This window comes from Bemisia tabaci, chromosome 9 (assembly GCF_918797505.1).
Source record: "Bemisia tabaci chromosome 9, PGI_BMITA_v3".
Taxonomy (NCBI): Eukaryota; Metazoa; Arthropoda; class Insecta; order Hemiptera; family Aleyrodidae; genus Bemisia; species Bemisia tabaci.
Genome location: NC_092801.1, coordinates 32,480,087 through 32,495,219, shown reverse-complemented (window position 1 = coordinate 32,495,219; position 15,133 = coordinate 32,480,087). Strand labels below are relative to the sequence as shown.

Below are 15,133 nucleotides of genomic sequence, written 5' to 3'. Positions count from 1 at the left end.
CAGTGATTTTTTTTCATTTAAAATAATGTAATTTGAGATTTTTTGTGGTTCTTTTCCCTAAGAAAATCCTTTCAAGTCCTTTCCTCAAGAATTTCAACCCCTCTCACAAGATTTGGACTACATTTTGCAATTAAGAACTATAAATTTTGGCCAGGCTTAAAAACAACGTATGTGCCATTAGTTTCCCTATGCACATGAGTGTTTTTTTCAGATGAGTTAGAATTTATAGCTCCAAATTGCAAAATGCAGTCCATTTGGCTGAAGCAACTCTTCTGCTACACTGAGAATCTCAACCGAACAGGTCGATAAGCACTTTTCTGTTCATATGAGTTAGACCTCGGTCGCGCTAATCTACTTCTTCGGTTGACAGAGTCGAACTTCGGTTCTGTGAACCCAGTGGCGATTATTGAAAATTGGCAACGCTGTATTCCCTTAAATTAAATCCGTTAAAAATGTCGATTTAGATGAGACAGGCTTACCAAGAATCGATTGTTTTACTTACATTTAAATGAAGGAAAAACAGTGTTGCCAATGTTCAATAACCGCCACTGTGTGAACCGAAGGTTCAGTTCAGCATACAGATGCCTCAATTTACCGGAACAAAAAATATTGATCGATACTGGACGTGCTCCATATAAACTAAAATTTTTCATTTCATTGAGCTAAATTTTTGGTTCATCAAGCTGACCTATGTCTCTGCTAACTGAAGATCTCAGTTACCTCAAACGAAGGCTTTGTTCCATAGACCAAAGAGCGCCCTCTGAAGTACTCAGTTAATACCACCGAGCATTTTTTCTCCCCGCACACCGCGAGATTGAAAGGACCACTAGACAAACGCGATTCCAGCAGTTGGCAACACTGTCAATACTCCATTTCAATCCATTGAATATATCGACTACAGGTGAGGCGGGCTGCTTCACCTAGAATCGATTGTTTAACATACATTTAAATTGAGGAAAACAGTGTTGCCAGCTTACAAGAATCGCCACTGCCACGAGATAGGTGGCGTTTTTAAGCATTAGAAGTCCAAATTCGAAAGATCTCTATGAATGAGCCATCGGGAAAAATTACCTTTTTTGAGGAAATATCTCGAGTTATGGAGGGTCTACCCCCTGGAAAAACTCTCCCCCCCCCCCGCCGCGTACCTCCCCATGATCAAGATCATGCGTTTTCTTTGCCGAAATGTTTGCAGTTATACTGTCAGATAAAAACAATTTCCTGCTATATTGTCTCTAAACCGTTTTGGGGGGAGCGGCCGCGATGTGGGGGGGGGGGGGGGGGTTGCTAGGGATAAATATTTCGAAATTCACGATTTTATAATATTTCATGGAAGTTTGCCATATTTTAATGGGATTGACTCAATTTTCAGTTATTTTGCCTTGCGACTCGTTTCAGGAAAAATGATCAGGAGGGGTTCGGAGGAAGGCACCGTTAATGAGGATCACCGGTTGAAAGTTACGAATTTGAATTCCATGAAATTTTGCCACCCATAAGTTAGACAAATTCAAATTTACAGGTAATAATTTACCTTCCAACCAGTTCATTTAAGGAGAAAACAACGAAATCAGGGGGAGGGGGAGAGCGCTTTCAACAAACATTACTTTTGCTCCTCTCCGCTTGAAATTTACGAACTTGAATTCCACGAAAATTTGCCACCCATAAATTAGATAAATTCAAATTTACCGGTAATGTACCTCTCAACCAGTTCATTTAAGGAGAAAAGAACGGAAGTAGGAGAAGGGGGGTGCTTTCAACAAATATTAATTTTTTGTGAAAAAAATTCATGAATTTAAACTTATGAAACTTTGGAACTTTCGTATCATTTTTGTAAACTCAAATTTCCGCCGTCTCATCTTACGAATCATTCCGGAGGAAACGACTCAAAGGAAGGGTAGGCGGAAGAGGCTTCCAATAAAAATCACTTTTCATCCTTCACGTCGAAATTCACTCAAAGAAAAACGGAGAAAACTCATTAAAAATTCTCTAAAAACATAAAGATAAAAACACACTCACTTGCGTAAAAATTGTTTTTAAAAATAACGGGACGCGTTTCGGGACCTTAGCTCCCATCATCAGCCCGGATCAAATCCCCACCATCATCAAGGTCCCGAAACGCGTCCCGTTATTTTTAAAAACAATTTTTACACAAGTGAGTGTGTTTTGATCTTTGTGTTTTTAAAGAATTTTAACTTGTGTAGTCCCCTAACGGTATTAAAACGGAGGAAACTCACTTTGATCATAATAGTCGATGTATCTAGGTGAGAGGTCCGGGGGAACGTGTCCTTCGAAGGGACTGCACTTGACACACACATGCGCACAGATCACTTGTCACATCTTCGCTCGCGGTCACACACACAACGACATGGTGGCGCGTCAGAATTCGGGCGGATATAGCAGAGATCGCGGTTAAAGAGATACTGACCGCATCAACGCCGAGTCATCGAGCTCGGGGCTCAGCGCACCGGGGGCTCCAGGAAGCCGCTCCGTGGGTCAAAAATCCCACCTCCATGTCCAAGTCTGGGCCCCTGGAGACAAGGTCCATTCTTCAGGACTTGCCGCGCTAAGCCATCGTACTTGAGAAAAACGCCCTTTGAACATTCAAGTGTTATCAAATTTCTCCTTATGAAACATTAATTTTTGACAAGAGTTATGAATATTTTTCAGTAAGTTGGAATTTTTTAGCTAGCGTGAGTTAAAAATCGGCATAAAGCTGAAAATCTCACACTGAAAAAAAAATCTCGGTGTATTTACTAAGAAAAGGGTAAAATTACCAAGGATTTAGGGTTCTATTTGATCCCAGTTTTTTCTTAGTAAAATTATCATTTATGGAATTGGTAATTTTACCGAGAAATCTCGGTAAAATTATAGAACTTTCTCGGTAATTTTACTGGACCCCGGTAAAAACGTCAATATTTTTTATCGACTGTGGTAGAATTACCGAGATAAAATGGCAAAGTTACCGGGAAGTGATTACCAATAATAGTGGTATTCTTGCCTGAAGAAAACAGTAAAAATACCGGTTTTTAGGTAAGCTTACCAGTCTGTCTTGGTAAAATTACCAATAATTGGTAAAAAAAGTGAGATGGTAAAGGTACCAACGGACCTTGGTAAAAACGCCGAGAATTTTTTTCCAGTGTGCTGCCGCGCTAAGTCATCGCACTTAAGAAAAACGCCCTTTGAACTTTCAAGTGTTATCAAATTTCTCCTTATGAAACATTAATTTTTGACAAGAGTTATGAATATTTTTCAGTAAGTTGGAATTTTTTAGCTAGCGTGTGTTAAAAATCAGCACAAAGCTGAACATCTCAATACTGAGGGAAAAAGCTGACATGAGTACAATTTTCCCTCTAAGAGATACGCTGTTTGGTGCAAAACTAGTAACGACCGTTCAGGAGGGCAATTGCAGACGCGTTTCTGCCTTATTTTCAACATACGCTGGCTAAAAAATTAAAACTTACTGTCTTACGACCCTTGCGTCTACCGCAATCAGTTTGCGAATATTTTTCCTTGAAATTTATAGGTTCTTTCGATCAGTTTGAGAATAAAAGTCTCGAAAAAATTTGAAGAAAAGTATTCAAAAGCTTTCCTGACAATTTGTATTTTAACATAAATCAAGCAAGAGATCTCTAATACGTTCGTATTAGAGGAACTCTCAGCTGTTTTCTATGTAGGCGCGTTTCTGAGCTCTCCGAAGAAGATGAGCAAAGTTGAGATGAAAGACCTCGCTCACCAAAATTTCAACTATCAATTTTAAAGAAACTACACTACCAATAAGGGAATAAATCATAGAAAAACGATTATCATCCCCCGTGCTTTGACATCACAATCATTAAGTAAAGGTATTACAGATTAATCAATTCTCAATTCTTGTAAGAGGCCCCTCTACGCCTTCTTGTTGTTGAGCTGTTGCGCCATTTGGACGCAGAGACAAGAGACCCTCCAGTGGCCTCCTGGTGACTGGTGGAAGCTTTTACTTTCGGGGACTCAACAATTCCTAATGAACAATTATAAGGGAGCAACAGTCACCACTCTTATTTCGGCTGTTGACCTACCTATATGGTGGATGATGAGCTTTGGGTGACGTCATGAGCCAAACAAGTTCCTCAAAATTCGGCTTATTCCCTAAACGAAACTGCCAACACGTTGTTAAACATCAACCTTGTAGGTAAGTCAACAATAGAATGATGAAGTCCCGAAAGTAAAAGCTTCCACCATTGCCAATATAGAAGTGGGAGGGTTTGTGTCTCTGTTTGGACGCAATACTACTAGTATATACTACTAGTATATTCTACTAGTATATACTACTAGTAGAATTCTAGTTACAGGTTGAAATAAAGAAGCGCTTCCTATCAGCTGACCGCTTAAATATTAGCAACGCCTGAAGGTGTTCACTTCTTTGACAGGCAGTATGCGAGTAGTGGTTATTATTTCTACTCTTGCGTTCAAGTCTCCTTGTTAACAAGCGGGAGATGTAAAAATCGTACTAACATAGGAAATTAGGCAACGCTTCAAAGTTCAATCAGAGTTCTTCTCTGGCGTGGCAGTATTGGCTAAATGCGAGTGGTGGTTATTTTTTCTACACACGCGTTCAAGTCTCCTTGTTAACATGCGGGAGGTTTAAATGCTGCGCTTTGCTGAAGCTCTCCAAAAAATTGGAGTTTTCCAAAAGGAAATTTAGAAACGTCAGAAGGTTTATAAAATGTTCTTCTTGCGCACGGCAATGTGCAAAAGCCGAGTAACTACACTACTTAAGAATTTGAGAATCTTTTTATAGACGGAAAACTTCATTAAAAAAAGAGAGCTTGAGCATGTACATTTTATATTCTTTTAGGATGTGCTTTCATACCCATGCAGTATGGGCCGTATTCATAGCCGTATAGTTGAACTTCAAGGCTTCCTTTGATGGAGGAAGTTTCAACGTTTAAGAAACGACAATATACATGCATTTTTTTTGCACTGCAAATTGCCTACCTTTCTCATGCATGGATGCCTTTTATCAAGCGTTTAAAATCTGCTTTCATTGACCAACACAAAAAAAAATGTGTTTGGCTCAAGCATGATGATTCTTGAATTTGCCGCCAAGCATTTTTTTTATCTTGATTTATTCTTGATACAAGGAAAGTAAGGCTTGGGTTAAGCGAAAAAGTAGTTTATATAAAGCAGCAAAATTCTTGATTCAAGAAAAAATACTTCTTGGCGGCAGATTTAAGATTCTTTTTTTTCAGTGATTAGACCGCGTTAAGAAGAAATGAACCAAGCCACATCAGCTATTGTCGAATAACTGGGCAATTTAATTTTTTAACAGGAGAACGTCTCTGTGGATTCCTTTAAAAATTTTAAGGAGTTTTCTTCGTATCCTGTAGAAAACTCACAGAGATCTGCACAAAAATCCACAAAACATCATATAAAAGATAAATTGCCCAGTCAAATTTGGCAATATAAATGATGTGATTTGGTTCCTTTCTGCTCCAAATAATGTAAAAATATTGTGATTTCATAGTGAAAATGTAAAAATAGTTTTTGTCATGTAATTTTATCGCATTAAATTGCAAAATTATTTCAATTTGGTCGTTCACTGAAAAAAAAAATTCTAGAGATATTCTTTGACGTAAAGCGTCGTTTCTTATCGACAATTTTTTTTTTTTTTTTTTTTTTTTTTTTTTTTTTTTTTTTTTTAAGTTAAATTCGCGCAGATTTAACTTGAGGTCAGTTTTTTTTAAGTTGAAGAAACGTTGTTTTGCTATAGTTTTTTTAAACTTAAATTTAACGATAGCACATTGACGCTTTTTCAACTCGCAAAAACTGACTCTAAGTTGAATCCGAGCGGGTTTAACCTCAAGAACGAATTTCGAGAAACGACGCCTTCACTCAAAATAAAATAGTATATCAAGAATTTTTTTCCTCGGTGTCGTACTGTGCTACTTGAGTGCATGGAACTGAGACACTGGAGCCGGGAAAAGTGCTGTGGGCCCACTGTGGGTCGAGCCCCGGGCAGATCCGAAAGATGTTGGGCTCCTCGAATCTGCTCCTGCGGGCACAGCTCAGCGCGGTCGAGATAGAAAGTCAACCACTCGGTCGCCATCGCCGGCCGGCCGATCGCCCGAATTCGGATTTCTTAAACTTTTACTGGCGTCACCAGCATTCCCGGCCCGGTTTTCATCGGTTTCAAGACCCACACTTCCACCGTACTCTCCGGCACCTTCCACCTTGTACCACTCCAAAGCACTGCCGTGCTGAGGAAAAACGCCGTAATTGAAAAATTACAACAAGGAGACTTGAACGCGTGAGTAGAAAAAATAACCACCACTCGCATTTAGCCAATACTGCCTCGCCAGAGAAGAACTCCAATTGAACTTTCAAGCGTTGCCTAATTACCTATATTAGTACGATTTATACATCTCCCGCTTGTTAACAAGGAGACTTGAACGCAGGATTAGAAATAATAACCACTACTCGCATACTGCCTGTCAAAGAAGTGAACACCTTCAGGCGTTGCTAATATTTAAGCGGTCAGCAGATAGGAAAAATTGTACTCATGTCAGCTTTTTCTCTCAGTATTGAGATTTTCAGCTTATGCTAATATTTAAGTCACGCACTGACAAAAAATCTCGGTGTATTTACCAAGAAAAGGGTAAAATTACCAATAATTCAGGGTTCTATTTGATCCCAGTTTTTCTTGGGAAAATTACCATTTATGGAATTGGTAATTAAACCGAGAAATCTCAGTTATATTATTGAACTTTCTAGGTAATTTTACTGGACCTTGGTAAAAACGTCAATATTTTTATCGACTGTGGTAGAATTACCGAGATAAAATGGCAAAGTTATCGAGAATTGATTACCAATAAAAGTGGTATTCTTACCTGAAAAAAAAACAGTAAAAATACCGGCTTTTAGGTAAACTACCAGTCTGTCTTGGTAAAATTACCAATAATTGATAAAAAAAGTGAGATGGTAAAGGTACCAACGGACCTTGGTAAAAATGCCGAGGAATTTTGTTTCAGTGTATAAGCCTTCAGACGTTAATTTTCTTTGCAGGGTCGACGGCGGTCTGGAAAATCGATTCGTACAACGAGAAGTTCGGAAAACATATTCTGAACGACGCATAATAATAAACGTTTTTAGATCAATTGGAAGCTAATGACTGTATTTTTACAGTGTAAGTCGGCAATCACACAACTCGGTTTGCGACGTCGCAGATTTCCTGTCTTACTTTATTTTTTAAACGGAAATCTATACTCTGCGCGAAGAAAATTCTGCAAAAATTTCAAAAAGTGATGTCGATTTGTTCGCCTTTAAAAAAAATAACAAAGAGGCGGAGATTTTCAGACACCGAAAACGAGATATGTGATTGCAGACGTATGCCGTCGATTTGTACTTTTGTCCTTTAACTCCTGTCAATTTTCAATACCTATATCGTGCGTAGAAATTAATTTTCAGCCTTTTTGTTGTGTGATTCATCGTCTCTTGGATCTAGAGTCCAAACTCTTAAAAATATTGACAAGAAAAAATGCTCTTGGTTCAATCGAATTTTTACTTATGAATAAAAAAAAGCCGCTTATATTAGGAGGCTTGGCTCTTGATTAAAGCGAAAATTCTATATAATTAAGAGTATTTTTTCTTGTCAAATTTCTTATGAGTCTGGACTCAGGATTCCAGAGAATATTTTTCAAGTACCCGGGACCTATTTACCTAGAGTTAGATGTGCTGACCTGTGAGTAGGTAAACCTAGTTGGCCAATAACACTTTTTCAAGAGTCAATAAAATCATAGTAGTGTAAGACTCGTTTTGGGATTGAAGTAGCCCTAAAGCGAGTCGTTGAGCCTTTTTCATGGTTGCCATTGCTCCTCCAAAAATGGCCTATTTGCAATTTGATAATCAATAGAAATTTATCAAAAAAAAAAAGAAAAAAGAACATGTGAAATACGTAACGGTAATCATGAGGATTGAGTTCAACTGAATTATCCTGAAGTTTCATCCGCATTTAACGTTGCTTTTATTTACATTCGTGTATGATCTATGGTATTCTCGTTTCTGGAAGGCGAATCAGTAACAGGGAATTTCTCGGAGATGCATCTACATTAACGTTGCTTTGATTTACATTCGTGTATGATCTATGGTATTCTCGTTTCTGGAAGGCGAATCAGTAACAGGGAATTTCTCGGAGATTCGTCCACATTTAACGTTGCTTTGATTTACATTCGTGTATGATCTATGGTATTCTCGTTTCTGGAAGGCGAATCAGTAACAGGGAATTTCTCGGAGATTCTAACGCAGATCGCAAAAGAAAGCTAATGTGCACTGACACTGGTGATGCCGTAAGCAGCGCTGCAGTGATGAGGAAGGACACCGTATGAGATTTTAGACGTTGACAGATTTTCTCTGATGTAAAACGAAATCCCAGCTCCCATGGAAACTTATAAATATCCCCCCCCCCAAATTTTGTTGAGAATTTTCTCACAATTTAATCTAAATTATCCAAAAATATGAATGAACATTTTTCATAACTGCCCTCAAAATGAAATATTTTATCGAAGTAAGTTTGCCAACGTCCAAATGTCCATACGGTGTCCTTCTCTACCATGGCAAAACGCGATTGTTGTTACACTTTAGATTCCTATTCCTTTACAGTAACATAATTATATGTATATGCTATTAGCCAAGTACACTGGAAAAAAAAACACATTGGATCTAGAGTCCAGACTCTTGAAAACATCGACAGTAAAAAATACTATTGATTCAATCAGATTTTTGCTTGAATCAAACCGAAATCCGCTTTAGCCAAGTACACTGGAAAAAAAACACATTGGATCTACAGTCAAGACTCTTGAAAACATTGACAAGAAAAAATACTCTTGATTCAATCGGATTTTTGCTTGAATCAAACCGAAATCCGCTTAAATTAAGAGGCTTGGTACTTGATTTAAACTGATCGAATCAAGAGTACTTTTTCTTGTCGATGTTTTCAAGAGTCTGGACTCTAGATCCAATGTGTTTTTTTCTCCAGTGTGCTACATTTGGACGTATTTCTACCAAACAGACCTATGTGGAGGTGAGAAATATGAGGTGTGCTCGTTAGTTCTCTGGCCGTAAGAGTGAATGGGAATAATAAAGCGCCAGTGACGTCAGCGGCGACGATGGAGACTCCGAGCCGCGAATCCATGTCTTTAACTCATGAGCCCTGTCCACAACGCTCTCTTGCCATGCCCGCGGCTCATGAGTTCCGCATTCAGTTGGCACATAGGTCTGTTTGATAGAATGTAAAATCTCGCTTTTCCAATTCTACAAAAGGAATCACGCCCACTTTTACATTGCTTCTTATGCAGCTTCGACGAGCACACCCCATATTTCTCACCTCCACATAGGTCTGTTTGGTAGAAATACGTCCATTTATCCAGCTGGTTTTTCTTACCATGAGAAGGGAGATCTATCGTGATGAAAGGTAAAGCCAGAAACAAGTATTGAAGGAGGCAAAATAATCGCAAAACTGCACCAGGACGTTAACTACCCGACCACGTCTCCCGTTTGCGGATTTTGAAAATCTCCGCTTACATTTTATTAATTGGACGCATTTCTGCCAAACGGAACTATGTGCATTATGACGTGAGCCATGTTATACATACGTTCTTATGGGTCTTAGGGCTCATGTCTCAATGCACATACTTCCGTTTGGCAGAATTACCTCCAATTTAAAGGCGAAAAAATCGATATCATTCCTTATATGGATTGCATTTTGCAAACAGGAACCGCTAGCATTGCAATGTAGCTAAGATTGTGCAACTTCTTTTGTATTGGAGGAAAAACCCGATTATCCCTTAATAGTTTCTATGTTACTCGCTAAAAACTGTAAATTTAAGACAAAAATTACCATTTAAATTGCATAGTTTTTCACGATTTCCGCAATTTTATTGCAAAGGATGAAGTTGCACAATCTTAGCATCATTGCAATGCTAGTGGTTCCTTTTTGCAAAATGCAATCCATATATACTTTTACAGAGCTTTATTTTGCACAGAGAAGGAAACTTTTAAAAGTTTTTAGGAATTGAAGTTGAGTAAATTTCCATCTAAAAAATGTAGTAAGACCGAAAGTGTTGAACGTCGTAAACCTACGTACTTAGTCTGGTAGTTTCAACGTCGATAAATATATGTACTAACCTTTAACTGAAGTGCATCAATTACTCCGCCTGTGGGAATTTCATTTTCCTCCCGATTTAAACGTACCCAAAGTTTTGAATTAGTTTTTAGAGAATATTTTTAAAATTCCGAAGAAAAGGGACTTGAAATTTTCATTCGCAATAATTGTTTTTGTTTGCTTTAACAAATTCATTAGGGTTCGGCATTTTTATCATCGCAAATTGAGATACTTACCACTTCGATTTCTTTTTTAGGTTAGCTATTTTAATATTGTCTAATAGTCAAAATTTTTGAAAGTCAGATAAAATAGTGTCTAACAGTCAAAATTTTTGAAAGTTAGACAGTATTCTTTTTAAGAATAAAAATAAACCAATAAATTGAACTGTCATTGCATGCCTACAGTTCACATTTACAATCTAATGTTCGAAGGTGAAGCCTTTCTTGGTAAGGCTCCTTGAAAAAAAGCTAAGCGAAAAGATCAACAAATTCCTATTTACAAAAAATTAAGGCTATTTAATTTCCCCTATCAAGACATAAGATATAATGACATAATGAATTTTTGTGGAACCGAATATTGCTTAATAACATCTGTGGTGGAGCATGGTGTGAGCGATAATGTTCTTGTAAAAACTGATCCGTGAAGCGATGTCAACGAATAGGATTTAACAAGTCCCTTTGTTTTCTACCATTATTTATTTATTTATTTAATTATTTATCTATTTATTTATTTATCTATTTATTTATTTATTTATTAATTTCAAATTTGTGACATCCATCCGAGCACTTTGAAATTTTAATGTTTGTTGATCCTGCTGACGATCCACGACAAATGTACGCAATTGCGAGATTGTTGCGCGTTTTGAGCAGCGGAGGCATCACAGTAGAACGTGCAGCCGTAAATTTTCCGCCTGCACTTGCGGCAAGCCGGGTCCCTCGCGCCCGGGCAGAGAAAATTTTGCTCTTCACTCGTCAAACTCCGAAAAGCCTCCAACGCATCTGCGCAGTCATCGTTCGCATTATTTGTGAACCTTTTGTTAGCGCACCACTCCTGCTTGTGCCACGGTATGTTCTTGCATGCGTCGCCTTCAGCGTAGCGACATAGATCTGCCCGTGCTCCCAACACATCCTGCGACACCGGTCCCAAGACTGCCGGTGGTGGACGCGGCCCCTGAAAAAGCCCATGTAAAATGGACCGCGTTTAACAGAAAGGAACCAAGCCACATCAGCTATTGCCAATTGGACGTATTTCTACCAAACAGACCTATGTGGAGGTGAGAAATATGGGGTATGCTCGTGGAAGCTGCATAAGAAGCAATGTAAAAGTGGACGTGATTCCTGTTGTAGAATTGGAAAAGCGGGATATTACATTCTATATATCAAAGAGACCTATGTGCCAACTGAATGCGGAACTCATGAGCCGCGGGCATGGCAAGAGAGCCTTGTGCACAGGGCTCATGAGTTAAAGACTCCCTCCAACGATCCCCCCGTCGTTCCGGAGCTCCCTCGTTGCCGCTGACGTCACTGGCGCTTTATTATTCTCATTCACTCTTACGCGAAGAGAACTAACGAGCACACCCCATATTTCTCACTTGCACATAGGTCTGTTTGGTAGAAATACGTCCAATTTTAACTGGGCAATTTAATTTTTTACGAGAAAACGTTTGTGCGGATCCCTTTGAGCATGTTAAGGCGAATTTGCTTCGTACTATGGAGAAAATATTCACTGAAATTTGCACGAATATCCGCACAACTGTTTTCATGTAAAAAATTTAATTAGCCGATTAAATTTGGCAAAAGCTGATGTGGCTTGGTTCCTTTCTGTTTAGCGCGGTCCAAATGTGTCTCTATAATATGGATCGAGAGAATAAATCTGCTGTGATAGCGAAGAGAGCAGTAAGTGGAAAGACGAAGTTTTGAGAAAACGGGCTCAGAAGCTTCTGACCGGAAAATTTTATTGAAAGAAGCCTCCGCTCTTTGTCGAATTGCCACTAATCGTCCGAAAGACTCCTAGAAATCGTTTGAATGATTAAAAGTTGACCGATTTTATTTCAACTACAATCACGGCAATGTTAGCGCCTACAAGACTACGTGAATACTTCACGCATTGCGCGTACTCCACGGTGCGCGCTGTTAAAGCCTGCAAGACTGCATGGATACTTCACGCATTGCACATAAGCTACTGCTCTGCCGAGGTAGCGACGAGGGCAGTGAGTGCACAAATGAAGTTTCGGGAAAACTTTCGGAGGTTTCGGAAATGAAGTTTCATTTGAATGATTGAAAATCGACCGATTTGATTTTAGTTACATGAAAAGGGTATTTTTCGTTTTCATGCTAGGTTATTGTTAGGCAAGACAGCTGTAAGTGCTATCTTCCGCATGCGTTTGTGGATGCGTTTTGGACACACGACAAACACATTTTTAGGTTCGAAATTCGTATTTTGCTTTATTTTCCAAGGAAAGCTCTGTAACCTACCCCTATGCGCCTGATTTCGCCCGGTCCCGAGACTCGCCAGAGCTCCCTAAGCCGAGAAACGGTCAAAAACGAGTGTTTCTGGCCCTGTTGCAAAAGTGCGTCTTTCGTCGGTACTGCGGACTCGTGGAGCTTTTCCGACCAGAAAATCGGACTCAGCGGGTCATTTCCAAGCAGACTAGCTTGGTTTCGGCTCGATCGGAGAACTTTCGATTGTGACCCTAAAAATTTAGTCCATGAAGGATGCCTGACATCCTTGACATGTTGGATCGTCTTCGATTTTGTATGATACTGTGCAACATCTCTGATGCGAGATAGTTGATTGAAGCGCCGTGGCACGCCGTGGCACGCCGCGCCGCGGCTGGCGACCAGCGCGATACGCCATTGGCGCCTACAAACCTAACAGGGATACTTCACGCATTGCGCAATGCTTGAAGTATCCCTGTTAGGTTCGTAGGCGCCAGTGCGCGTCCCGCGCTGGCAGCGCGCTACGGATGAAGTGGTGAGTGCCTGCAGAGTTAGGTTCCTTCATTTCTGCGCTTATGCAACACGGACATCCGTGGAGCTCGAGTAGTTGCATCCAGACATTGTGCTGAAATTCGCTTGGTGATTCTTGCTTTGCTTGTTGCTCTAAAAAAACTCAATCCAACTCTAGCGTCACGTCGCCCACTGCAGAATGCAGATGAATTTAACCATCACTAGTTTTTATCGCAACACAGTTAAATTTCTGAAAAATTCTTGAATTGTTTGAAAAATTGTAGTAATTGTGTGAAAACGAGACATATAAGAAAGCCGTAACTGAGCAACAATGACACGGCTTCAGGCGAAACAGCCGTAAGTGACGTTATTCCTCCAGAGAGCCAATAAAAACAGTGCAATCAAGTAAAGTGCCACCCTCTTCTGCCAATTTCTAACCTGGAAATGTGTTTGTTGTGTGTCCAAAACGCAACCACTAAAGCATGCAGAAGATAGCACTTACAGCTGTCTTGGCTGACCATAACCTAGCGTGAAAATGAAGAATTCCCTTTTTTTATTTAATTGAAATAAAATCAGTCAATTTTGAATCATTTCAACTACTTCTGAGAGTTTTTTGGACGATTAGTGGCAATTTGACAAAGAACGGAGACTGCTTTCAATAAAATTTTCCGGTCAGACGCTTCTGAGCCCGCTTTCTCAAAACTTTATTTTTGCACTTACTGCTGTCTTCGCCATCACGGTAGAAATCTATGTTAAAACCCGTTGCCGCGCCAACTTCAGCGAACCTGGCAGAAAGTGGGGTGAACTAACACCACAACGGTGGTCTGTTCTAGAGTACTTAAATAGGGAGACATGTTGAGATATGGAGTTCTCAGCGGGGCCCAAAAAAACAACCAACCCTTGAAAACGAAAAATGTCACTGCCAATCTGCAGATTCCGATGCAAAATGGCTAAGAATGTCCATAAGGCCCGTCCACGCGAGCGCGGTTCGAGGAACTTATTCGACGAACTGCTCAGTTCCCGGAACTTATTCCTTGAAACGAGGCATGCTGTCCACACGAGTTCGCCCGAACTGGAACCGGAACCTCAATTAAAGTTTCTAATTATCACAAAATAATAGATTATTACGGCCGCCAAAGTAACAAAAATAAATGTCAAGACATGTAAAGGACGTAAAAAACAAAAACAAACAAACTCACATCAAAAGAAACATATATAGAAGCTCGGAGTACGGGGGAAGTTCCGGGTTTTGGAGGAATAAGTTTTTAGCTCAGCTAAAACTTGTTCCGGGAACAAGTTCCTCTGAATAAGTTCCGCGAACCGCGCTCGTGTGGACAAGGTCCGAATGAGCGTCCTTCCGCAAAAATGAGTAAATTCATGAAAAAACTAAGTATAATATTTACCTAACTTATACTCGTAGGTACTCTAGTCTGTTCTAGGTAGTGTTGCATGCAATGCTCGTTCTCAATGGGCCAGGAGCCTGTTGCAAACTTTTGCTAGAGCTAAATTAAGATGCGTTACTCTCAGAAAATGTCTCAAAAATCACAATGAGCGCATCCGCAGAGTCTGAAATGCACTCCTCACTTCACAATTTGCAGCAGATATTTGCGTTTTTTCTCGTATATGTAATGCTTATCTTCGATTTAGAGACAATATATTTCAGAGATCCCGTACTATTGTCTTGTACATTGTGTGAAAGTTACTCAAATTTTACCTTCTTGGAAGTCGAAATAGTTGTATCGTAAGTAGCAGTGATCGCGATAAATGACGATTTTATCAGTTGATTATCGCGATTATATCGGTGGCAATTTATCGCAATATTATCGAATAAAAAATTGCGATTTATGGCGATTAAATCGCTATGCATCGCAATTTTTTGTTCAATAAAATCCCGATCAATTTTCGTCGATAATATCTAGATTAAATCGCCATATATCGCGATTTTTGTTGCGATAATATCGCGATAAATTGCCGGGCTATAAAATCGCGATCATATTGCAACAAGATCGAGGATAATCGCTCAGATGTTGATGATTTTATCGCCGACAAAATC

General features: G+C 39.5%; 1 protein-coding gene across 1 annotated transcript in view; it reads right to left on the bottom strand.

Annotated features, from left to right (window-relative positions):
• Positions 1-2,614, bottom strand: part of LOC109030316 (uncharacterized) — a 52,740-nt gene extending 50,126 nt beyond the window's left edge. The window contains exon 1 of the mRNA XM_019041212.2: positions 2,232-2,614. The gene's annotated coding sequence lies outside the window, so the exon portion shown is untranslated. The remainder of the gene's footprint in view (positions 1-2,231) is intronic.
• Positions 2,615-15,133: the final 12,519 nt, after the last annotated feature.